This window comes from Armigeres subalbatus, chromosome 3 (genome assembly GCF_024139115.2).
Source record: "Armigeres subalbatus isolate Guangzhou_Male chromosome 3, GZ_Asu_2, whole genome shotgun sequence".
NCBI classification, from domain to species: Eukaryota; Metazoa; Arthropoda; class Insecta; order Diptera; family Culicidae; genus Armigeres; species Armigeres subalbatus.
This window is the reverse complement of record NC_085141.1, coordinates 106,217,213-106,243,841: the sequence shown is the minus strand read 5'-3', so window position 1 is coordinate 106,243,841 and position 26,629 is coordinate 106,217,213. Positions and strand designations below refer to the sequence as shown.

Sequence of the window (26,629 nt, the reverse complement as noted above, 5' to 3'; positions counted from 1 at the left end):
AAAGTTCATCATCGTACTCTGAGCTATTTGTCATCTCTCTTGGCGGTTGGTTCAGTGGTGTAATGCAAATTACTGGTCCGATTATCATTAAAGTAAGGGTTCGTGGTAAGTATTATTCCATTGAGGGGGTGGCAAATTAGTTTTCTGGAAGGAGCCGCTTGGTTATTTTCTGAAGTGCTATGCCAATAATGCCACGTTTTTTCAAATATATCAATATCGATCAAACAATCCAAAGAAATACCCCACCAAAGAATACCAATCAAATAACACGGCATTGAATTGAAAATAAGCTGCAAGTTAAATTGCTGCGGAATCCAATGGTTGTCGCACCAACCAGAGAAGAATGGACTTCGAACAACAACGCAAAAAAATGTGAAAGACTTGATCCCAACTAAAGAGGCAGACCCACGGATCTACCGACTGCACCAAGCAGCAGAATTTCTGTTGTTGCAATCCCATCTACATGTTATTAAATTTTAACCTCAATACGACGATGCAGACTCATTGCAGTCTCATGCACTTTTCCTCTCACCTTTGTCGTTGGTTTCCCCTTCGAAGCCACCGCACCGTGTCGCTCCTCGATCATGGATGCAGTTTTGCCGTTTGCCGCCGGTGCATTCTTTGCCCACTTGTTTGCCACCCCCCGCGGATCTCAATAGTGTGTCTACGGTCTGGTACCACCTCTTGTGTACTGTTAGCTGATGTGACCACGGTAGGTTCGTCATAAAACAAAAACAGAAATAAATGGTGTGCATTATGCTATTATATCGATGGCTCCCCGACTCAGACGGGTCATGCAAAAACCACACAAGGGAACTGATGGCTTGAGTATGTTTGATAACTCAAAGTCACTGTAAACTTCATATCAATATTCCTGTATACTCTATTTACCAAATCACGAAAAATATCAATTAATATTCTAAGGAAACATCTACATGTTTTATGAGCGTCCCCATCGAAGTATGGATAGTGTATAAGCTGATCCGTAACTTGAAGTGCACTGGATGGCCCTGCTCTAAGGTCACGATATCTACGTTTCGTCTCTCGCAGTTCCCGCCTTACGTTCAGTCTCAAAACCGATCACGATAATATTTGTCCGCGGGCAGCAATTTGTGAAACTTTGAATTTGTGCCTACACAACAATTGTCAGAAGATTTCAATAAACAAACCACTTCTGTGTATCGGTAGACTTCCCCATGCCATTTAGATCGAGATCGAGCGAGAATTGAAGAAACGCAGCTCATTAACTATCAAACCGCATGCACGACGCGAAATCAGTTAACCATAATATTCCCACCGCACCATTTGCAGCGCAGACATTTAGGTACGTTGGTACAATGCCTATTGAGAATAGATTAGCTCTGCTCAAAATGGTTTGCTTTAGCCACATCAGCTGATAGAAGGCAGGTTAGTCGTTGCCTCTACTTATAAATCCGTTTACTATTGGGCTAGGCACTTGTATTTTGTCTTGAATGATTAATTCTATATGTTTTTCTCGAATGATTAATTATTCTAATGCATTTCGTGAAACATTTAATATCTATCAATATCTGGGTAGTGCTCTGCCCATGATTTCATAGTTGACGTAACAACCAGCACCATCGATGTTGGGAAAACGCATTTTTATTAATTTTACCTGAATCATCATATCAATCAACAAAATACATGAACTAGTCTGTCTAAATGGACAATATTAGTAGTCATTTTAAGGCCGCGGGGAATTAATTATTATTCCTTTGATTGAAGTGGTAAAAATATGCATACGACAGTTTATGCGATCAAACAAACGTTCATTGGCGTAAATAAGGGGGGGGCGGGGGGGGGCCTGGCCCCCTCCAGACCTACTTGTGGCCCCTCCAGAAAATTTTGAAAAGTAATTCCAACTTAGTCAGTTTTCATTTTATTTACATATTTCTTAATTTTGATTATGAATTCTATAAACATATTTTTTGTTGCGTTATCACATCTATGACCATTTGTTCAGCAAAGCATCGAAATATTTAAGTTGGACCCCTGGGAACATTTTCTCGATTTTTAAGCTAAAATCAATGCCGCTTCTAATTCAGTTGCTAGCTTTATTTGTTAAATTTGTTCTGCATTTGTTTGACTAGTATCCTGGTCGTAGAAACATAAAAACATAATTGTATTAAGATATAAATATTTCTGTTCTATTAAACTACCATCCGCTTCAAAAAAGACTGAAGCAACTTCATCAAAATGAGCACATGTACACAAATCCGGTCAATGAAATTTCGAACGACCATTCTTTCGAAACTCTTCGAGTTAATCGCAAGGTATGCCGCAAAACAGTTGATCAAATTTCTATGGAGCTTTTTGTTCTCGCTATATAATTCTGGCACAGAAAGATATAAAATTATAAAACTTAAGAATCTTTGTTACAATGACAGAAAAATCAACAACGCATTCCATTGAAAGTATTAGGACAAAACTTAGGCAACCTTCGCACTCACAACAGAGATTGCATTAAAGAAATATTTTTATAATCCTTAAAAGATCTTGTTTCATTTAATTTTTTGGCGATTTCATAAGGATCATCGGAAAACTCTTTTGTGCCTGCTTTAGTTAGAATTTGTTTTTTAGGATAAAAAAAATTAGATTTAGAAACAAGTTCCTATCAGAAAACATTTCTTTTGCAGCACAATTCAGATCGATTTGGTTGCTTCTCAAGTCTCTTTGATTTTTGCAGAGAAATCTCTCACCTATTCAGAAAACCATAATAAAGCCTCTTCCTAACGTCAGTAACTACAAAAACCCTATGTTATTCTGGAATTTGATTTATGACTCATGGAATTTATGACTCATAAAAAACACTTTAGGATTCCAAATTTGTGTTCATCGGTACTTAACTATTTCAGCACATAGCATACATTTTGGAATTGCATGAATACTTATATTGATTATGACAAAATTTCGTGGAATTTATTCCACATCTAAAGAGTTTCAAAAATTTCAAGTTTCAAAAAAATCGAGATCTTTATGCATTAAGTAATCATGGAAATGCTTGAAAACTTTCAGAAATATACTCATATCAAATTTCATTTATAGATAATTCGAAGAAGATTCTTGAATCTTAGATTACACACTTATCCACATTTAGTAACATGGAGAAGACAAGTTGACACAGACACAGCGTTTTGAAGCAATCACAGCATCATTGGAAATCAATTGTATTATTCGCGATTTTTTTTATGTTGGTTCTAGGACGAATGAGCGATAAACTTAGTCAAACAATTTCTATTGCAATCCATGCGCACAGTGCTTTAAATCGCCTTTGAAAATTACATCCCACCAGCTGGTGCCATGGCCCCCCTAGACCGAAACTCTAGTTACGCCTATGCAAACGTTTTGTGAAATGTTTGTTCCCATAACATGGCGTAAAAACCAGGCTACTATGTGTGGTTATATAGCGCTAAAGAATAATTGTAGTTAGTTCCAACGATTTATTGATTGAAGAAGGGAAATCTTTTGATAAGTTCGAGTTTCCGGGAAAGGTTTTTCAGATGGCTCTTTCCGTGAAAATTAAAATTATGTGGTAAAGATAAAATTATGTGTGGAAGAGTTCGTGTTGCAAAGAATTTAATCAGTACCGTACGAGGATTTTTGCACTATTACAGCATTAGAATGGTTCTGTAACAAGTGTGCAAGCAGTTACCGTTTTCATGTATTGGTCAAAGCCCTCGTTCCAACCAAATTTAAAGCAAACATGGTTCCAATCCCTATTTTAAAATACCCGAGTAGACGAGGATTAGAAGTAAATCAATCGTGATTAGATTGCAAAATGAGATATGGGCCTGATTTATATGTAGGATATAAAAGCACAAAATATCAAACGACAATATCCAAATTTGCTCTGAAATATCATGAGGTTATCAATTAATGGTATTTGGAAGAAGTGATTAATATCTCGAACTATTAGTTTGTTTTTATCCATAACACATCTTGATATTTAAATAACACTTCGGTGCATTTGTTTGTTGATATTTATGCCTGCTTTTTTGAATCTTACATCAAAGTCCATATAATGTTCCATAATTCAGTTCGGTCTGGGTAAGGTAATGAAAAACAAGAATAAGAATTGGATTGCAATTGTAAAAACTAAAATAACAGCTGTGGAATATATTAGGATCCTTCCCGGTAAATGTGCTCGAAATATACATACCAATATTAACAAGCTGAGGTACAAATAAAAACCCATTTAACACGCACTAAATCTTATGTGTTAAGTCCTCAGTGGCAGACCTCTCCTGCCACGCAAAAAAATGAAGCTAGATTTTGGTTATGATATGCACTTTTAGAAAATACCCATACATTAGGAGGAATGGGGATTTAGATAAGTGTGATTTCCCATACACAATTTTGATATGCTTCTAAACAAAAGTGTGACACAACATTTACATAATTAATGGATTTTCATTCTTCTTTTGTATTATACTTTCTTTTGAATGATCGCGATTGTCTTAAATCAAAACTTTTGGCGACAATATTTAGCAAACAAACATTATTTTATTGATTCAAAAGAATATAAACGTTTATCTTGTCGAATTATACCGTGGATTTTACAAGAAATGCTTGCTTTAGCAGGAACTTGCTTATTAATTTTTGATTACAAAATCAGTTACGCCCAAATCATAAAGTAGTCCTGAAATACGACAAAGTAAAACGAAAACCTCTGTTGTGCTAAATTAGTGGATTGTGAATGTCTAAAAAATATGAGCCAGGTTTTTGCTCCATATTGCAGAAGGTAATGGAGGTACGTCAACTTATGCGATAAAATGACCATTTTTACAAAAACAATTATCGCCATAACTCGAATGTTTTCGAACAAAACATGAATATTTTTTCATGGAGCATATGTATAATCGTACAAAGAATCCATATCCCCAAAAAAGTGTGTTTTGGTCATTTTGGCTTATACGTCAACTATGTGATCATTTTTTTTTTCTTCCTAAACAATGGAGGGGGAATCTGCTCAACAGACATCCTGCGTTGACCAGGAAGTGCGGGGTTAGGGATCACCGAGGGATGCAGGACTACATCCCCGACCCGCTAAACCGTTTCCATTGCCGCCAAGCCCATAGTCCCTTCGGTACAACCAGAAAGTAATGCTTCAAAGGGGGGCCAGTGCACAACGCACCCTCGAGGTTAGCTGCGTGTCCTTGCAGCACCGAACATCGCGCGTTGCCGGCTTTCCATGTGGCCTTACCACGCCCTATGTCCTCGGAAGGTGGGAAGGGTCGACTTCGCGCCTGCTTCCCTCTGCACGACTGGTATCAAGAATGATGATGCCGCGTGCACCCCAAATTGACCTTTCTGCGATAGGGCCTATTCGCCAGCACACAGAGGGATTTGCCGACGCGAGGCCTACGCCTGCCCCAGCCTTGATGAGAACCCCTTTCCGTTCTCGGGCTCGGAACCCGCCCGGTTGACCGACGCCGCGAAAGCGACGATACCATGTTGTTCTTCGCGCGGCCACTTGTTCGATAAAAGGATCGAGTTCGACCACAGAGCATGACCACCGGTATGACCCATGAAGCCGACTCCGATCCCTTGGACCACCTCTTATTTGCGCCTGAACTAGCCATCCTTGAGTCCACGCGCCACCTTCTGTGAAGCTCCGAGACGATTTGGGCGATAGCCGATAAAACGGCGTTCCAGCCAACTTCATCTTTACACATCCTCCGAACTAGGTTGTCCGGGGTAGTGTCCAGACCACATGTGGCAAGCATGTGGTCACGCATTGCGCGAAAACTTGGGCACACGAACAACACGTGTTCCGCCGTTTCCTCGGCGAGGCCGAGCAAGCCAGCTGCGTTACCTGCACTGTGAATTTGCAGCACGCTTAAACGCCGGGCACATCGAACCCCCCATGGGGTGCTTGCTGTTCACAGCTTTGCTGGAACAAATCAAACAATTGGGAGGGATCGTGCAGCATTGTGCCTTATGTCCCTCCAATCCGCAGCGTCAGCAGAGATTGCTTCTGTCAGGGCCTTTGCAGTCCCATTACTTGTGCCCCGGTTCCAGGCACTTGAAGCAAACTTCGGGTTGCTCGTATATGCGCACAGGGCATACCGACCATCCCACCTTGACGCTCCCTAACTTGACTACCTTGGAGGCGTGCGCTGCAGATAGCCGAACCAATGCTACTTGCGTCCCTGCCGGACCTTTCCGTAGCCGAACGGCTGCGGTGGGCGTCTCCACTTCACACTGTCGCCGCAGTGCCGTGACGAGCTCTTCGACTTCAGTGATCTCGTCCAGGTCTTTAACCCTTATATTCACCTCCGTCGTGAGTGCCCTCACCTTGACCGTCTCGTCTAGGACCTCCTCCGCCAACTTCTTGTAGGCGGCGCCCTTTTGCGAGACGCCCCGCTTCAGCTCGAGTATCATCTCGCCCATCCGGGTACGTCTTATTCGACGTACGTCGGCGCCGAGTTCACCGAGCTTGACGTCACTCCTCATCGCCTTCAAAACGTCCGAGTACTTAGCCTCGTCCGCCGTGATGACTAGGGCATCGCCCCTGGAGCGATTGGCGCCTACCCTAGACTTCTTGTTACCCTCATTCGCCTGGGCCTTCTTTTCGGCCCTTGACGTCTTCGGTTTCCTCTTGTTCTTGACCAGGGTCCAGGAGGCGTCATCCCCCTCTATTTCCCTGGTCTGGTGCGGCTGAGAACTTTCAGCCTGCCGTAACCCCTCACCACCGTCTTTCCTGAGTGGACGGACCTTTCCAGGTCCTTCCTCCCCCGATTTTGGAGTTACCTGACCGGGGTTCAGCTTCCCAGCCCCACTACCCTTGTTCGGGGTAGTAACCCTCCGCGTTTTGGAGCGGCCCCCAGGGAGCTCATCCCCTGGAGACTGTCTCCCCCGTTTTTGTGTCTGCTCCGTTGGAGCAGTCACCCCCGACGTACCCGCAAATACTTGAGCCTCAGTCTGGGTAGACTTTAGCACCACCGTCTTCGCTGGCACGCCTTCGGTCGATTCGACCTTGCCCGAGTCCGCGAATCCTTGGGCCTCAGTCTGGATAGACCTCGACTCCACCGATTTCACGGGTTTACACTTGGCCGTCCCGACCGCCCTCTCCAGCTTGGCGTCCAGCATCGACTTTCGATGTTTCTGCAAGCTCCTCTTAAGGTCCTTGCTGATATTATGCTTCGATGACGCAAAGTCGATGATGGCGTCCAGCTGTTCCGTCGCCACCTCGAAGGCCGAAAGCCCATCGCGTTTGCGGTTCATCGCCTCCACAAGCCATGGGCCGTCAATAACCCCTACCGGCGTTTTTCTAGCCGAGAGGAAGGTTGAGTGACCCACGCTGGCGCTGCGCACTGAGCTGCCGACTATTGCCTCTGGCCTCCTAGGCGGAGACCTGAACAACCCACCTCTTGCGAAGGGGTTGTCGCCTACACTACTACCACTAATTGAATAATTGACTTGGTTTTCCATTTTGGTCCCACGAGTTGCTCGGGAAAAGAGGTCCACCACGCCAGAGCCCAGCATGACGCGGTAAGGGACAATTACTGTGGAGGGTGCCCAGGTACCCCACAGGCTCCGTTAAAGGCCTAGCTTATTATTTCACCCCCCTGGCCATGCATCCCCTCGGCACGGGTCGCTTGACGCCTTGGGATTAGGGGTTAGGGACGATGGTCCCGGTCTAACTCGTAGTAGCCATGGGGAGGGGTCGTCAAGCCCTTGGACAAAGTCCCTGCTGCCCCCAACTATGTGATCTGGGTAGTGCTGAACGACACCCTGTAGGTATACAAAAAATATTATCATCGATGATTGATACAAACTAAAAAGTGCCTGAATATAGAAGTATATATACACCTATCTTTGACAACGTTGTGCTCGATTGGAACATCCGATTTGACAGCAAACGCGCTGTTCCAATTTTGACATTGAGTCTCTTTGTTATTAATCCAGTTACTTTTTTGGCTTTCTCGTATACTAAGTATACGTAAAGGCTATATGATCACTTCAGCATCAAACTTCTGAGAGAAGGCTCGGAGACTCATAGGAGACCAAGGCTGGCTCGTCTCGATCAAAATCAAAGTTATTCTGAACAGAAAAACGTTCATTTTTGCTCCTAGCGTTTTCAATTTATCATCAATCAGGTGACTCGTCCCAGCAACGTACCTTCTTCAGCAAAGTGTTCCGATATCCTTTGGGGTATACTTTAACGCAATGCATCACTTGGTTTATGATGAACTGGAACATCTGGGAGTAAAAATGCGAAAATTTACGTTTTCCCATACTAACTTCCATACAAAGTTCAAACACGATGCGGAAAGCGAGGAAGCAACCAATAGAGCTAAAATGCTGCACAGCTGTTTGGGACCCCAAATGGTTTCGAAAAACTATTGATTGAAAAATTAACCATGATGCCCATGTATGTATGTGTGTGTGTATTTGTGTATGTTTACAAAATTTTGTAAACAAACTTACTTTTTGAAACTTAGCAATTACTCGCAACAAGTTCCATTCGACGGGGAGTCCTTTATCTTCTTCTTATTGGCATTACATCCCGACACTGGGACAGAGCCGCCTCGCAGCTTAGTGTTCATTAAGCACTTCCACAGTTATTAACTGCGAGGTTTTTCTAAGCCAGGTTACCATTTTGCATTCGTATATCATGAGGCTAACACGATGATACTTTAATGCCCAGGGAAGTCGAGACAATTTCAAATCCGAAAATTGCCTAGACCGGCACCGGGAATCGAACCTAGCCACCCTCAGCATGGTCTTGCTTTGTAGCCGCGCGTCTTACCGCACGGCTAAGGAGAGTCCTGTTCCCGAGCAATGGTTGAGAGCAAAACGATAACTTGTTTTGATGTTGCCGAAAATGATTACTTAATTTGATATCTTTTTGGTTGTTTTAACGGTTAAAATAACAAAATGTATAGCAGAGAACTCTTACTGTGACATCAATTCGAAAACTATTCCTGGTATCGATGAGAGCAAATCGAAAACTAAATTTGATATTGGTTCCGATAACAAAATAAGTTCACAGTTTGATGTCAGATCATACAATTCAGAAATCTACAGCAAAATGAGATCAAAATATAAAATCAGTCATGATGTGTTTTCTATATGCTCTCATTATGCTTTCAGACTTTGCTCGGGTTCCATTGTTTGCTATTGACCCTTCAATGCGCAATGTTGTTTTAAAACAACAAACCGAAAATACGCTTAATGTGAATGAATTTAATCGTTATTTACGTTAAAAATATTTTCGATGATTTAAAAAGAAAATCGCCTTGCGTCTTTAAGGGTTAAAAATTTGCCAGATCGGACTATGGGCTCAGAACCCGAGCAAAGCTTGAGAGCAAAACGATAATTCGTTTTGATGTTGTGAAATCGCCGAATATGATTACACCCGATTCTTTATTTACACGGGGGATGTGTTCCGTGTAAAAAGTGTAAAAAAAGTTTTATGAATTCTCGACCGATCATGCAAAATGGAGCAATTTTGCAAAAAAAAATTATATGGGATTTTTCTTTACACGGCCGTGCTTATATGCTCTCATTATGTTTTCAGACTTTGCTCGGGAAGTTATGGCGAAAAAACTATTTTTTATGCGCGAAACACGCTAAAAATACTAACTCATATTTTTAGCATGTTTTTTTTTTGGCGTGAGAAAGGCACCAGCACGGCTAGGTGGATTAATCAGAGTTTTTTAAATGATGTTGAAAACTTTACTGGTCATAACCATAGCATGAGCTCCCAGCGCCTTTGGCGAAACCTTTATTGGGCGTCCCTCTCTTACTAAATGCGCAAATTTTATAATTGGAGAACAATTTGAATCTTACCAAAAAAAGAGATGATTTATTGGTTTAAAGATGCTTTAAATAGCTTTCAATATTAAGAGGTGTACCAGACTGATCAAAGCAACGGTGGATGGTGTGCAAAACTGTGTGAAGATTTCGGGCGAACACTCCAGTTCGTTCGAATCGCGCCGGGGACTAAGACAAGGTGATGGACTTTCGTGCCTGTTGTTCAACATTGCGCTAGAAGGTGTTATGCGGAGAGCCGGGTGTAACAGCCGGGGTACGATTTTCAACAGATCCAGTCAATTTATTTGTTTCGCGGATGACATGGACATTGTCGGCCGAACATTTGCAAAGGTGGCAGAACTGTACACCCGCCTGAAACGTGAAGCAACAAAAGTTGGACTGGTGGTGAATGCGTCAAAGACAAAGTACATGCTTGTGGGCGGAACCGAGCGCGACAGGGCCCGCCTGGGAAGCAGTGTTACGATAGACGGGGATACCTTCGAGGTGGTCGAGGAATTCGTCTACCTCGGATCCTTGCTAACGGCTGACAACAACGTTAGTCGTGAAATACGAAGGCGCATCATCTGTGGAAGTCGGGCCTACTACGGGCTCCAGAAGAAACTGCGGTCGAAAAAGATTCGCCACCGCACCAAATGTGTCATGTACAAGACGCTCATAAGACCGGTTGTCCTCTACGGACATGAAACATGGACAATGCTCGAGGAGGACTTGCAAGCACTCGGAGTATTCGAGAGACGGGTGCTTAGGACCATCTTTGGCGGTGTGCAAGAAGACGGTGTGTGGCGGCGAAGAATGAACCATGAGCTCGCCCAACTCTACGGCGAACCCAGTATCCAGAAGGTAGCTAAAGCCGGAAGGGTACGATGGGCAGGACATGTTGCAAGAATGCCGGACAGCAACCCTGCAAAGATGGTGTTCGCTTCCGATCCGGCAGGTACGAGACGGCGTGGAGCGCAGCGAGCGAGATGGGCAGACCAGGTGCAGAACGACTTGGCGAGCGTGGGGCGTATCCGAGGATGGAGAGATGTGGCCTCGAACCGTGCATTGTGGCGTCAAATTGTTGATTCAGTGTTATCTGTTTAGATGTTAACTAAATAAATGAAATTAAGAGGTGTACAGCAATCAGATACATGAAAGTTTCACAGATAAAAGTATGTTGGGATTTTAAATGTATTTTTATGCACATATTTGAAGCATTCAAATAAACTCAAAATTCAATCGATTTTACTGTTCTTTGAAATCAAAACAGATTGAAACTGTGCTTGCTTGTAGGCAGGCAGCAGGGACTATGTCCAAGGGCTTGACGATCCCTCCCCAGGCCATCTGCGAGTTGTGGCGCCTGCCTAGGATGTGATGGGGTTTGAAGTGGGCCCTGTTAAACCTCTATAAAAAGCTGCATGTATTCGCAAGTAGGCTCCGCCAAAGCGACCGTGTGCCGCTCAAAGCGTACAAGCCCAAGTCCTGGTGTTAGGTGGGACGCTAAACAACCCTGACACGACGGCCCTCCGGCGAGACAGGAGGTTTGCGCAGGGCCAATAAGCCGCCTGGAAAACCAATAATTACGAACAATATAAGAGATAATTCGACTCGCTATAATCGGCAAAGACCTAGGTGACGAATAAAGGATCACGATTGGAAGCTTGGAACATGGAACTGCAAGTCTCTAGGTTTCGCAGGTGCGACAGGATGATCTACGATGAATTACATCCCCGCAACTTCGACGTCGTGGCGCTGCAGGAGATTTGCTGGACAGGACAGAAAGTGTGGAAAAGCGGGCATCGGGCGGCAACCTTCTACCAAAGCTGTGGCACCACCAACAAGCTGGGAACCGGCTCCATAGTGCAGGGAAAGATGCGCCAACGCGTGATTGGCAGCCAATCAACGCAAGGATGTGCAAGCTGAGGATTAAAGGCCGTTTCTTCAACTATAGCATCATCAACGTGCACTGCCCACACGAAGGGAGACCCGACGACGAGAAAGAAGCGTTCTACGCACAGCTGGAGCATACGATGGATGCCCACTGCGGGACGTCAAAATCGTCATCGGTGACATGAACGCGCAGGTAGGAAGGGAGGAAATGTATAGACCGGTCATCGGACCGGATAGTCTGCACACCGTATCGAATGACAACGGCCAACGATGCATAAACTTCGCAGCCTCCCGCGGAATGGTAGTCCGAAGCACCTTCTTTCCCCGCAAAAATATCCACAAGGCCCCATGGAGATCACCTAACCAAGTAACGAAAACCAAATCGACCACGTTCTAATCGACGGTAAATTCTTCTCCGACATCACGAATGTCCGCACTTACCGCAGTAGAGTAGAGTGGGGCAAGAGTACGCACTTAGTTTTCAATCGATCATGTGGCCCTTATGAAGCAAGCTTCTGCATATCAAATCAGTGTCGATGATTCATATACTCTTCCTTTATGTTAACCAGTGGAAAAAATATTGAAATTATTAAGATTCGTTTTAGTAGAACCCTTATTGCAAGACAAGTGAAAAACGCACTCTTACCCCACCGGTGGGGTAAAAGTGCGCATCGGGTGGGGTAAGAGTACGCATTTATCCAATCATGTGCTTTAAGTATATATTAACACAAATAAAAGTTAATAACATTTAATTGATGTTTAATGAGCATATATTACGGAATGTTTAAAGATTACGTAACTCTTAAAGGGGGAGGGGGTCCTAAAAATGTGCACTTTCATTCGAACAACCATTGTTTTTTATATATACAAAAAACTACAGAGGTAAAAATATTTATCAGGTTTCGCGTGGCGTATACAAAGGCATTTTCCTTAAAGAAAGTCCACCAATCACGTAACGTAAAATTTGGCTATTTCATCAACCCCCCCCCCCCCCACTTATCTTACACTATTTGTATGAATCCTCTAAAAATTATATGGATCGTCACATATCTCGCAACCCCACCAAGCTGAACGTTGCGTAATTTATGAATGTTTCTTTTGATTAAATGAAATTATCATTTAGATGAAATTGTGTTTACGTACTACGTTTAGGTGTTCAACAAGTCCTACCCAAGCAACCAAAAGTACGGATAAGATGGGATGTTTTGGCTTAATCAGCTCGCATTTTAAGTAATTTTTTGTATGGTGGGAGCGCAGAAGTGAACTTTGAAGTTCGGTTAAGGGGCTTGGAACTCAATGTGAACCAATAGTGAACCAATTGGTTCGGTTAGGCACAAATTTAAGTAAAATCTGAACTTTTGGTTGCTTGGGTAATACAGTTTCATTATTCGCTTCAGTGCTTTGTTCGCTAATTCCTTTCTAACACCGAATTACTTCAACTTATCCTAAAAACTTGTGATAAATTCGAATTCTGTCCCTTTTTTCTTAGTTGTGGATCTTTACGCTTTGGAAGAAGTCTTATTTCGGCCGGAGATACGGGTTTGACATCATAACTTGAAGATTCATATGCGTACTCTTGCCCCACCGGTTCCTGCGTACTTTTACCCCACAGTCCCAAAAATTATTCAAGTAATGGTTTTGACTTCTTGAAAAACTAACCGGATTGGTGTTCTGTGCAATAAAGTACTCTATACAATAGGTTATCGAAATAGTATAATGTTCACCTGATTGAACGTATATATGGTAATGAAATACTAGTTGCGGAAATCCAATTATTTTTAGCAAAATGACCAAAAAGTTATCTAACTCCATATCTCCCTTGTTCTTTATTCAAATCGTTTACAATTACACATGATAATAGTTGGCCAGAATACCTGATGCAGTGCTGCTAGTTTATCTTTTTTATTACTTCAAAAAATCGAAAACGTACTCTTACCCCACGCGCACTCTTGCCCCACTCTTCTCTACGAATATTGAATCCGACCACTACCTCGTTGCACTATGCCTGCGCTCAAAACTCTCGACGGTGTACATTAAGCGTCGAAGTCGGACGCCGCGGCTTAACATTGGGCGGCTACAAGACGGTAGACTAGCCCACGAATACGCGCAGCAGCTGGAAGTGGCACACCTAATGGCAGAGCAGCTAGGCGCAGCGTCTCTTGAAGATGGCTGGAGAGATATTCCATCCGCCATTGGTAGCACCGCAACCGCTGCACTTCCCAAGAAGCACTTGCAACATCGATTGAAATAGAAAAATTAAAAACTTGTTGTATTGCGATTATAAATAAGTTACTTTAAAACATAAAATCATTAGCATGTTATGTAAATGTTTCATTAGTCTCAAAATCAAGTCACTGATTATTTCGATACGATAGTTAAATATCAGTTATTTTGCCTGAAATTCAACATACATCTGATTTATTTACAATTCTGGTTTCCGTGGGTGGAGTGAAGATGTTCTCTAAATGTTAGATTAAACTTTCCTAGTTGAGGTACGTCAAGGGAAAAGTAGTTGGAAATGTATGTCAAGAGAAAAGTAGATAGGAAATTATGGAAGAAAATTGAAGAAAATGTCCTTTTCGCAAACAAAAAATTCCTTCGTTATCTACTATCAAACCAACTCGTCAATCGTACGCGAAAAATTGAACCCAAGATATTTCGAAAGGTTTAGCACAAAATGATCCAGCTTCAACCATCGTATATGGAAACCTCACATCAACCAAATATGTACAGAATGATCCGGATGAACGAAAAATATTTAGAGCTCTGAAGATGATTGTGGAGATTCAAAATATTCCTCTGTTTCCAAAAATAATGCCTTTAGTAATAATATTTCCGTGATAATATTAAAGTTGAAACACTTGGGATGGACTGCGCTTTCGTATTGATTATTGCTGGTTTGTGTTTGACAGCACCTTTGACTTCTTCGTAGTCCTAACACTGTTGCAGAAACTTCAAAATGTTGTTGCATTTGTAGCTTTTTATACATCGTTTTTTTCTTGGTCTTGGAACTTAAATAATAACACTATTCAAATGTTACCAGTTCGCAGTCACAAACCAAACAGTGACGCTCAAAATTATTATTCCATGTTCATCATTATTTAATTTAAAAAAAATCAATCGCTGATATAATGTAGGGGAACTGTTCCGATCTCCATCTGACTGAACATATATTCATCTCAGCGTGAAAAAAAAATACGGCGCATTTTTCGTCACTTCTTTTTGTCAACATGTGTGCTCACTACTGAAAAAATCACAAAAACAAGAAATAAATCAAATACCTTTTCATTGCTTTGATTTTGATGAGATGAATATTGGAGCCATGAGATGAAATCCAGTAGCAGTTCCCCTTTAATGTTATACATACATTTTTGACTACAAATAAATAGAAAATAGACATTATGCATGAAACATTTTTGCAATGATTTCATTCACTCAATAACACTAACGGAACGGGATGGTCGCATTTTTTACAGAAAAAAGAAAACAAATAGCAATATTAGTTTTTTTAGATGATGATATTATTTAATTAGATAATTAGATTTTTAAGATAATGAATTTTTGTCATGCTTATTTTAATAATCTGATTAATTGATCATCTCAAGAAAACAAGCAATTTAGAATATTTTAAGAAGGCCAGGCCTTATTCAATCTTGTTTAAAATACGTATGCATGAAGTGAGCCGGCCAAGGAAAGCCTCATTAATGAGGACACAAAAAAAAATATGCATGCATAATCATGAAAAGACAATTACCGACAGAGTGGGAAAAAAGTAAACAAGTTGAAGAAAATCCTGAGTGAGCATATTTCAAATCCAAAATAACATTCGAAATTATACAAAGTATTTTGGAGATATCTACTATCCTATTAGTTCTTTCATCCGAATTCCAATTAATAAGAGGCAGATTGAAGAAGGAAGGAAAAATGAAGTTTACCATTCTAATGTCTGTAGGATCTACAGGAAAATATTTATAAGCATATATTCTATAGGTTTTATAATATCAAATTGATCGAATCAATTTATTTAAAAGTGTAAAGAACATTCTACTGTTCTTCAATCTATACACCCTCCGTAAAGTGATATGATGTAAGTAATGAAATACAATTAATTATGACTTTTAAATTTACCAAATAACTGGTTAGTATTTGTTACCCGCAATCGCCAGTTTGATTTTAAAATTTTAAGTAATTTATCAATGATTTTTTTTCATTGATAATTTATCGGAGGTAACAAATCTTCTGGACATCACTGTATTATTTTTCTCTATCAAAAAATGGCAGAAGATTTTAATTTTTTGATGAAAATTTCCAAATGTATGTATGATTCGGGCTGATTTTTAAATTATTCATCAAGAAAACAGTATAAACAAACTATGTATTCCTATCCATTCATATTCATTGCACTATTACAGGTTGAAGAAACAAATTATTTTGTTTTACTCTTCTCAACTTTCTCTTCAATTTCACGAAATCTAACAGCGCGTTTAATTTTTGCAGGCAGAATGCGCATGTTTACCATAAATATTGAATGGCACATTAATTCAGGGCCTTATATTGATATTACCTTTGATTATTAGTTGTATTTTATAGTTCATATTTTGATTTGTATTTTTGTTTTCATCTATCAATGAGTTCGCTCATTTTTGATGCAGCGCCAGCGTCAAATCTGTTTATATAATAGCTATGTACTTTAGATGGAGAAAATGATAAGTACTCAAAAACAAACTTGCCTTGTTTCTGTGATTTCTGCGTAACCTACTTATAACTATGCTCATATTTCCAAGTTACAGGCAAAGGTCACATATTGGTTTTGAAGATGTTGAGTTAACCAAAGCCCAAGTTCAATAGATATGTTGCATATTGGCTCCACCTCTTGCGCTTTTTTCGTCGTAATTGCGTTGTATATAGCAGCTAATGACTAATATCGGGAAATGAAAGTAGTCGTTAATCAGTTTCAACAACTCATTTACGATTATTTGTGCTACCTGGGTTGGCAAGGTGCCCCCGGATCAGAGAAACGACTGGTATGACGGCGAATGTGAGCAGTTAGTAGAAGAGAAGAATGCAGCATGGGCGAGATTGCTGCAACACCGCACGAGGGCGAAAGAGGCACGATATAAACAGGCGCGGAACAGACAAAACTCGATTTTCCGGAGGAAAAAGCGTCAGCAGGAAGATCGAGACCGTGAAGAGACGGAGCAACTGTACCGCGCTAATAACACACGAAAGTTCTATGAGAAGTTGAACCGTTCACGTAAGGGCCACGTGCCACAGCCTGATATGTGTAAGGACAAAAACGGGAACCTTCTTACGAACGAGCGTGAGGTGATCCAAAGGTGGCGGCAGCACTACGAAGAGCACCTGAATGGCGATGTGGCAGACGAAGATGGCGGTATGGTGATGGACCTGGGGGAACGCGCGCAGGACATAATTCTACCGACTCCGGATCTCCAGGAAATCCAGGAGGAGATTGGCCGGCTGAAGAACAACAAAGCCCCTGGGGTTGACCAACTACCAGGAGAGCTATTTAAACACGGTGGTGAGGCACTGGCTAGAGCGCTGCACTGGGTCATTACCAAGATTTGGGAGGAGGAAGTTTTGCCGCAGGAGTGGATGGAAGGTGTCGTGTGTCCCATCTACAATAAGGGCGATAAGCTGGATTGTAGCAACTACCGCGCAATCACATTGCTGAACGCCGCCTACAAGGTACTCTCCCAAATTTTATGCCGTCGACTAGCACCAACTGCAAGGGAGTTCGTGGGGCAGTACCAGGCGGGTTTTATGGGCGAACGCTCCACCACGGACCAGGTGTTCGCCATTCGCCAAATACTGCAGAAATGCCGCGAATACAACGTGCCCACACATCATCTATTCATCGACTTCAAAGCCGCATATGATACAATCGATCGGGACCAGCTATGGCAGCTAATGCACGAACACGGTTTTCCGGATAAACTGACACGGTTGATCAAAGCGACGATGGATCGGGTGATGTGCGTAGTTCGAGTTTCAGGGGCATTCTCGAGTCCGTTCGAAACCCGCAGAGGGTTACGGCAAGGTGATGGTCTTTCGTGTCTGCTATTCAACATCGCTTTGGAAGGGGTAATACGAAGAGCAGGGATTAACACGAGTGGTACAATTTTCAATAAGTCCGTTCAGCTATTTGGCTTCGCCGACGACATAGATATTATGGCACGTAACTTTGAGAAGATGGATGAAGCCTACATCAGACTGAAGAGGGAAGCCAAGCGAATTGGACTAGTCATCAACACGTCGAAGACGAAGTACATGATAGGAAGAGGCTCAAGAGAAGATAATGTGAGCCACCCACCGCGAGTTGGCATCGGTGGTGACGAAATCGATTTGGTAAAAGAATTTGTGTACTTGGGCTCACTGGTGACTGCTGAAAATGATACCAGCAGAGAAATTCGGAGACGTATAGTGGCTGGAAATCGTACATACTTTGACTCCGCAAGACGATCCGATCGAATAGAGTTCGCCGCCGTACCAAACTGACAATCTACAAAACGCTCATTAGACCGGTAGTCCTCTACGGACACGAGACCTGGACGATGCTCGTGGAGGACCAACGCGCACTCGGAGTTTTCGAAAGGAAAGTGCTGCGTACCATCTATGGTGGGGTGCAGATGGTGGACGGTACGTGGAGGAGGCGAATGAACCACGAGTTGCATCAGCTGTTGGGAGAACCATCCATCGTTCACACCGCGAAAATCGGATGACTGCGGTGGGCCGGGCACGTAGCCCGAATGTCGGACAATAACCCGGTGAAAATGGTTCTCGACAACGATCCGACGGGTACAAGAAGGCGAGGTGCGCAGCGGGCAAGGTGGATCGATCAGGTGGAAGATGACTTGCGGACCCTCCGTAGACTGCGTGGTTGGCAACGTGTAGCCATGGACCGAGCCGAATGGAGAAGACTCTTATATACCGCACAGGCCACTTCGGCCTTAGTCTGAATAAATAATAATAATTGAGTAAACCTAACGAAGGATATTATTCTATCATTTGTGTTCTAGAAAAAGAGCTTTATCTTATTTGGCCCATTGTCGTCTCCTTTGAAGAGTGAAATGGGCTAATTTTAATTAGGGTGTAATTTTGATAATTTTGTCTAAATAATTATTTCTTCTACTACACAGGTGAATTTGTTTTTCAAGATTCTATCGAACTAATTCAAACTTGATTCCAATGTTGTAGTTTAGTTGTAGTTGGGTTTGTCACATATAGCTAAAATAATCACATTTGGCCTATTGTCAGAAGATACCGTGAACTCAACTTTTTTCCTACGATATCATACATACCATCATATATTATATGGTGGTTCCATTGGAAACGGAATCATGATAAAGCTTTCATTTTATAATTATAATATAATACTTATATTATAATACTGACTATTGGGGACTGGCTGAGAGTTATTAAGAAAAAGTAAGAAGTTTTGAGTTTTTTTTTTGGAAACAGTTGAAAGTTGGAGGAGGCAGAAGAAACAACGGAAAATGGTGCTACGATGATATAATTATGTTGGAAATATGAGCAAGATTGAATCTGCGGGGAGAATTGAAAGAAAGTTGTTTTCAGGGGTAAGAGGCAAGCATATGCTTAGCAAACAACGGCGCCGGATCTAATAAGTTTATTGAAAACTATTATTGGAGTTGCTATTGCGAACTCCGTTTTGCGATTTTGATTCTTTTTCTTGTTTCAGAGGGCGAGAAAAACAATTGTATCTACGCTAGATTAAAAACTATGCCCCATCAACCAAAATATCAAGGACCGATGAAGTGTACATTAATCTTCTTAGCTAAGTCACTCCCAACCAATTATCGTGTTACAAAACTGTAAATTGATGTTCCCGTTATATGGCCTAAATGTAAAATCAAGTTATGTATTGATTTTTACAAAAATATTCATCAAAGCTGCACAGTAGGATGCACATTACTGATGTGCTTCAAACATAAACTATGACAATAAAAGTGATAGATGTAGTCGAATCTAAAACTTTCCAGGATTCTTTCACAAACTGTAGACTAGACTAGAATTCTCGGAAGAATTCCGCATGAATTCCCATGAATTCCCGTAGAAATCTCTGCATGAAATTCAATAGGAATTTCCGCAGGAATTTCTGCTGATAATTTTTTGTGGACTTCTTGGTTTAATTTTTGCAGAATCTCTGGGGTTGTTGGAATTTCTGCAGAAATTCTCACATCTTTCAGATGATATACTTTTCTATTTTCATCACATTTTCCTTTCACTCATTTTCTGTGCGATATATCGTTCAACGAAATACCACTATTTAATAGAATGATTAATTTGTATTGTGTATCCATTTAGCCTTGCGAGCAAAGGCGTGGGACTGTATATTGGAACACAAGATACATATTCATGCAATTGGTGGGCATAGAAAAGCTTTCAATCAATAACTGTTTAAATGCTAATGGAACACTAAGTTGAAAAGCAAATCAAGTTTTTAGAATTAAAACGGATTCTTAGGAACCAAGTCGAAATGGCTTTTCGTATAATTTTCTTTGTAATGGCGCATCTTATCGCTATGCTGCGGGCCCCGATGTTAAACATGACGTTTTCTCGACACACTGGAGCGTGAGAGCGCCAGTTGCAGCTAATTATGCAGAAAGAGTGTTGTTACAAAGTTGTTAGAATTCGTATTGTTTCAAAAACACCAGGCTACAAGCTAATCACATGTAATATTAAGAGAATCTGCTTTTGTTATTAGCTACCGGTGAACGAATCAAACATGAACTAAATAATCCGCAACATCGTACTCCAATGTAGCTTGTGAAGTTTTATCGTTGAACTATAATTAGGACGTAAATTAACATGCACTGTGTATAAATTGCTATTTTTACGCATTCAGAATATAACGGGTTGAGTGCGAAACACATTTCTACGAGTAACAGGAGGTAATGTTAGCCTAGGATGTAATACTATGTTTCACTAGCGCCTTGTAACATGTTATTCGGCTATCTTGATGAGCTTTATTCTGTAGATAATTTTAATAACATGTTATTCAGGCTGTAGTGCGAATATAGTATAACGTTGGTTACTAACACAAATTAATCAATAATTCAGCGATAACATTAGTCAACAGTGTTTCACTCCCTTCAACAATTTTCAGTGTACTTAAAAGATTCTTTTTTGCTGAATTCAGTCATGTATTAAGATTTTTTGTAACACGCCCCGTTGTTGAGATAAACGGGTTTTAATTCACAAAACTACGTATTCTCATGGAAATTTTGTTTCTATGTTCTGTAAAGCTAAATTTTGGCTCCTCACTTAAAAAAAAGTTTGAATTTTGTAGAATGTGGCTTGTAGAAGGCATGTGAGTTGTTGGATTTTATTCGACACGTTCATTTGTTGTGAAAAACGGAATTTATTTCACAAAAGTACGTGTTTTCATAGAAATTTGGTTTCTATGCTCTGTGAAGCTCCATTTCGCTTGATACTTTTGACGGCTTAAATAAGATATTTTGTACAATTATTGCTGTTTTTGACTACTGGGCGAAATAACCAGAAGTGAGCAGAAGTCTGGTGGTATAATTTTGTTAAGAGTTTAAATATATGAAGATTTACACCGATAAATGTGCTCAACCACAGCATAATAAGGCTAAGGTATATATTCTCCTTCTGTTCTCCGTGAACAAGAAGGCGATGTGCACAGCGAGCATGGTGGATCGATCAGTTGGAGGACGATTTGCGGACTCTCCGCAGACTGCGTGGTTAGAGACGTGCAGCCATGGACCGAGCTGAATGGAGAAGACTTTTATGCACTGCACAGGCCACTCCGGCCTTAGCCTGATCATAAATAAATAAATCTTCTTCTTCTATATACATAAAAATGAATATCTGTTCGTCGGACTCATATAGACTCGGGAACTAATTAACCGATCGGCGTGAAAATTGGTATGCAAGGTTTTATTGGGGCCGGGGAAGGTCCTTGTGATGGTTCGGAACCCCTCTTCCCTCTGGAATGGGGGGCTCCCATACAAATGAAACACAAATTTCTACAGAGCTCGAGAACTAAACAAGCAAATTGAAACTAATTTTACATATAGAGGTTTTTGAAGGCAAGAAATGTTTCTGTGGGGGTTTGAGACCCTTCCCCAATATGGAACTCTCATAAGGTTTTTTCTTTACATCTATGTATGTTTGCTAACTACTTCTGAACCACTTGACCGATTTCAACCCAATTTGGAACACATGATTTTTATTTTAGGAGGAAATATCAGAAAGAGTGGGAGAGTCAATCAATCAAATCTGGTTCGCGTATTCTTTATCCTAAGGAGACAATTATAGTGAAAATGGGAAGATCGTTGGGAAGAAATAAGAGAGTCCAATTGTTTAAAGACAATCAATTCAGCGCAAATTTCAAAAACCTGCGTCGATTTCTACCAAATTTGGTACATATTTTCTCTATCCGAAGGGATTGTATATCGTGGGGATAGAAGGGTCATTGGAAAATGCAAGAGGGTGTAGAGGGAGAAGTATTGTATATAAAACAAACATTTCAATGTAACTTCTGAACCCTATAACCGATTTCAATCAAATTTTCCCTATCCATGGAGACGATTATAGGGAGTGGGAGTGAACCCTAGGAACAATTCCAAGGAAGGAGGAATATAGAAGAATGTAGAAAAAAGCCTTGTGATTTGTCGATTTTTTTCACACGCTCACTCTCGTTTCAGGTTGATCGATTTTTGTTACTGAAATCTACCCAATTATAACTCATTACTCGTTAGTCACATGTAAGCGTATAAACTAAGTCGATTTCCACCTTGATTTGACATCTATTTGTTTTCAGATTGAGGACTCACACACAAGTAATATAGGGGAACTGTTCCGTTTTCCATCTCACTGAACATATATTCATCTCATCGCAAAACAAAGAAATACAACACCAATCTCGTCGCTTCTTTTTGCTAACATGCGTGCTTACTGGTGAAAAAAATCACAAAAATAAGAAACAAACCAAATTCCTTTTTATTGCTTTGTTTTTGATGGGATGGAAATAGGAGCTATGGGATGAATTGCCGAACCGTTCCCCTACATGGAAAATCATCTTTTGAGTGTATTGAGTGTGAGAAAAAGATGACTTTGAGAAAAAGATTCTTGCAAAACTCTTGTAAAGTGCCAAAAACGCAATATAACAGACATGTTCATTATCACGGGAAATAAATTAATATGCTATGAGCAGGATAGTAATTTGAATATTAAACTTTTCTTTGATGCTATTCGATGCATTGGGAGAGTGTGAGAGATGCAAATAAAATGAATCAAGATAAGTGCCTAAAAGATGAGTGAGTTTTATTTTGCGCACATACATACTAGAGTGGGGCGTCATGGTCATTTTTTCAAATCAATGGTTTCTCGAAGCCATTCTGGGTCCTGAACAACTGTGCAGAATTTGGGACCGATTGGTTGCTTCCTCGCTTTCCGCATCGCGTTTGAAGTTTGTATGGAAATTAGTATGGGAGAACGTATATTTTTGCATTTCTACTACTAAAGGCTTCAGTTCATCGTAAACCAAGTGGCACATTGCGTTAAAGTATAACCAAAAGGATGCCGAAAAACTTTGCTGAAGAAGGTACGTTGCTGGAACGTCCACGAAAAAAGTTATAACGCTTAGAACATTAAGTGTTCAAACCATATGCAAAAAATCTTTTATTCTGCCAACACTGCCGTACTACGTGGACCAATAATTTAATTGAGTGTTATTTCAAAATAATTGATCTTATAGGGCTTTAGAGCTAATGGGAGCTATCCGGAATCATTTCACAAAGAAAAAAATTCGACGAGAAGGAAGATGGATTTTGTTCTTCGAGAACCATAGGTTGTTCGGTAGTGCTGGCAGAAACATTGATTTCTTGCATATGGTTTACACAATCAATTTTCGAAACGTAATAACATTTTTTGTAGACCTTCCAGCTACGTACCTTCTTCGGCAAAGTCTTTCAGCATCTTCCAGACTAGATGCTAACGTATTGAGTCACGTGATTGATGATAAATTGAAGCCGCTAAGAGCAAAAATGTTAAAAAGTACGTTTTCCCATACTAATCTCCATGTAAATTTAAAACGCGATGCGGCATGCGAGGTGTCAACCAATCGAGCCCATATTTTGCACAGTTGATTGAGGTCCCAAAACGATTCAGAAAAACCTTGATCTCACTTGATCGGACGAAGTTTGCGTTTTTCCATACAACTGCGCCCCACTCTAATACATACACACACGCACACACATACACACAGACAGACATCATCTCAATTCGTCGAGCAGAGTCGATTGGTATATAACACTGTGGGTCTCCGGACCTTCTATCACAAAATCGTCTTGGAAGTAAATATATAGCCTTTTCGTTATACCTTGGTGTTCGAGAAAGGCAAAAATGATAAAATGATGAAGAAAACTAACACCACCTGAATCAAAGTCCGTCCAAAGGATCAAGCTATTTCAAACTGAAGTAGACCGATTGACTAAACTATTACTGTAAATAGTTCAATACGCACCTTGAGAAATGATCCATTCCATGTATATCCCACTGATCTTTTTCATTGCAATTTGCATTGAAAAACAGTCACTTTTGGTACGAGCTGTCCAAAACACGCGAATAAATGGCACCTTAAAATCCGTGTTTGCTGGGAAGCAATTTGTTTTAATTCCAAAGCCTACCATTTCAATGATTGAAGAGCTTACTGTCACATATAAGGATAGGATGAGATAAATTATTTATAAAATAAATGCCTCAATCCCCCTTTAATTTATTGATATTTCACGAGGTAGACGGCTTTCGGACCCCCACGGTAGGCTTCACAAAATATAGGTAAAATTTTTAAATACACATAAAAATACAAATTTAACGGAAAAGGTCAATTCCCCATACTGCATAGCCTGCCAATAATATCTGCCTTTACCCTGTCATGATTTACCTACAAAAAAGTCATGCAATGAAAGAAAACTCATGCCTATTTTCTTATAAAAGACATCAATTTAAAAAATGTAAATTTGATGGAATTTTCTTCAAGGTTACGTTGTTCGTGGAAACTCAGTTTATGGCTTCACGTCATCGCCCACATTTTTGCATCGGCGCGCCGCTATTAAAATCCCTGTACATGGGAATATGATACGCTTGCGTTCCCTTCGACACATTTCCCATTAGAAAACGGGGCTCTTAAAGAAACTGGTCCAACATTTCGCGCGTCGATTGATAATTGTTGAAGTCTACGTTATTTGAAAACGTATTATTAAAAAGTAGGATTCCTGTGGAATCCACTCCAAGAATTCCTACTAAAGAATGCCCCAAATAAATTGAAAAGACTGTCCAGTGAAAGTTCCAAAATATTCAAAATGATATTTTCATTGAAAAAATGCTGAGAAAACGGTTTTGACAATGAAATTCCAAAAAAATACGAAGATTTTCTCGTGGAAATGACAAAGAAGTTCTCGTGGAAATTTCTTTGGAAATATATAGCATTAAAGACTTGAATTATTTAATCATAACGAACTAAAACATTCCTTAACAGCTTTAAATATCAACACTCTGTTATAAAGCCATACCTTTTGTAAAAAGCTCTATATAAAAAAGTGGTGCCTTCGTATTTATTTCCAGATCTATAGAGGTCAGATTCAATAAACTTCATACAAAGCACTTCATTACATAAAAAAGTAATTTGAAAAATCCACTTTTTTTTTCTATGGCATGTAAGCATATTAATGTTAACATATTATAACCAGAATTTTAAGATTTAAGATTCGATTATTTTGTATTGCAAACTTGAGACATTTTTACATTCCTTCATTCTTAGTAACAAACGCCCATGACTTCCAATATGATCAGAGTTGGTGACGGGGGGTGTTAGGAAAAAATGAATATCTTTTTAATCTCACATTTAAGGTTTTAAAAAAATTAGATATATAAATATCATACAGCGATAACTTGAATTACATTATATGTTCTTTCAATCTAAACCATGTTATTGAATTATTTGTTCATCAAAAAGTAATACTTTGCTGAATTCACTGATTAATCGTATTCGTGTTACATACGAACACCTGCAGTTAATACCACTTTTCAATTTTGCCGTATTTTCTTGCAATCTTATTATTTTCCATAAGTATCACATTTCCAGAACTTATGAATTATTCAATAAGTTGCATTCTGGGTTCCACAATTGGTTCTGAAATTGGCTATCGCAAATCTCGTCACTAAATAATTGCACTTAGTAATTCTTATTATCATTTCCTTTGTTCGCATTTTTATCACTCTACTCCACAAACAATTATTTCAGTGTGCTAAATTATTTCAACCAATTATTTTTGTATCAAGCTTCATTGATATTTTATTTTTTAAATTACAGTTACACTCACGTTCCACAAATTACGCGTTGACCGATGAGCACAAATTACACGATTCCTCCAAGAAAGGTTATTTCTCGAGGCACTGCAGCTAGTTTACCCTGAAAGGTTATTCCAAGTTACAGGATCAGAATTTTCCGGATGGCGAAAACCCCACAAAAAGCGCTAAATCGCGTCCGCGTCACTCGAAAGATGAACACCGACTGAACGTAGCCCTGGAAGAACGCCCGCATAACTAAGTACAAGCAACTACAACGGGCGAGTATAGTACAAGCTGTAGCAGTTTGCAGTGGAAACCCCAACAACAACGGCTCATTGAAAGTCACACTAAGTACATCGTACTTACAGGCTTGAGCCGGCTTTATGCCGTTGTTGTTGTTTTGCATGCGATGCCTTCCACCGTGCGACGGCGGCGTGGCGATGATGGCACTACTGATGATGATGATGGTAGTCCACCGATGGAGACGCACCATATCTGGTACCGTTAACGTTGGTTTGGTGACCGTTTCGTCGATCGATAATAATTGCATGCTGCGAGTGGTAGAGTGGGTAGTCACTCGGGGACACGACACGAC

General features: G+C 40.5%; 1 protein-coding gene across 1 annotated transcript in view; it reads right to left on the bottom strand.

The window, feature by feature from the left end:
- The window catches only part of LOC134226235 (putative fatty acyl-CoA reductase CG5065), a 57,622-nt gene extending 31,348 nt beyond the window's left edge, over nucleotides 1-26,274 (bottom strand). Inside the window, exon 1 of the mRNA XM_062706859.1 lies at nucleotides 26,067-26,274. The gene's annotated coding sequence lies outside the window, so the exon portion shown is untranslated. The remainder of the gene's footprint in view (nucleotides 1-26,066) is intronic.
- Nucleotides 26,275-26,629: the final 355 nt, after the last annotated feature.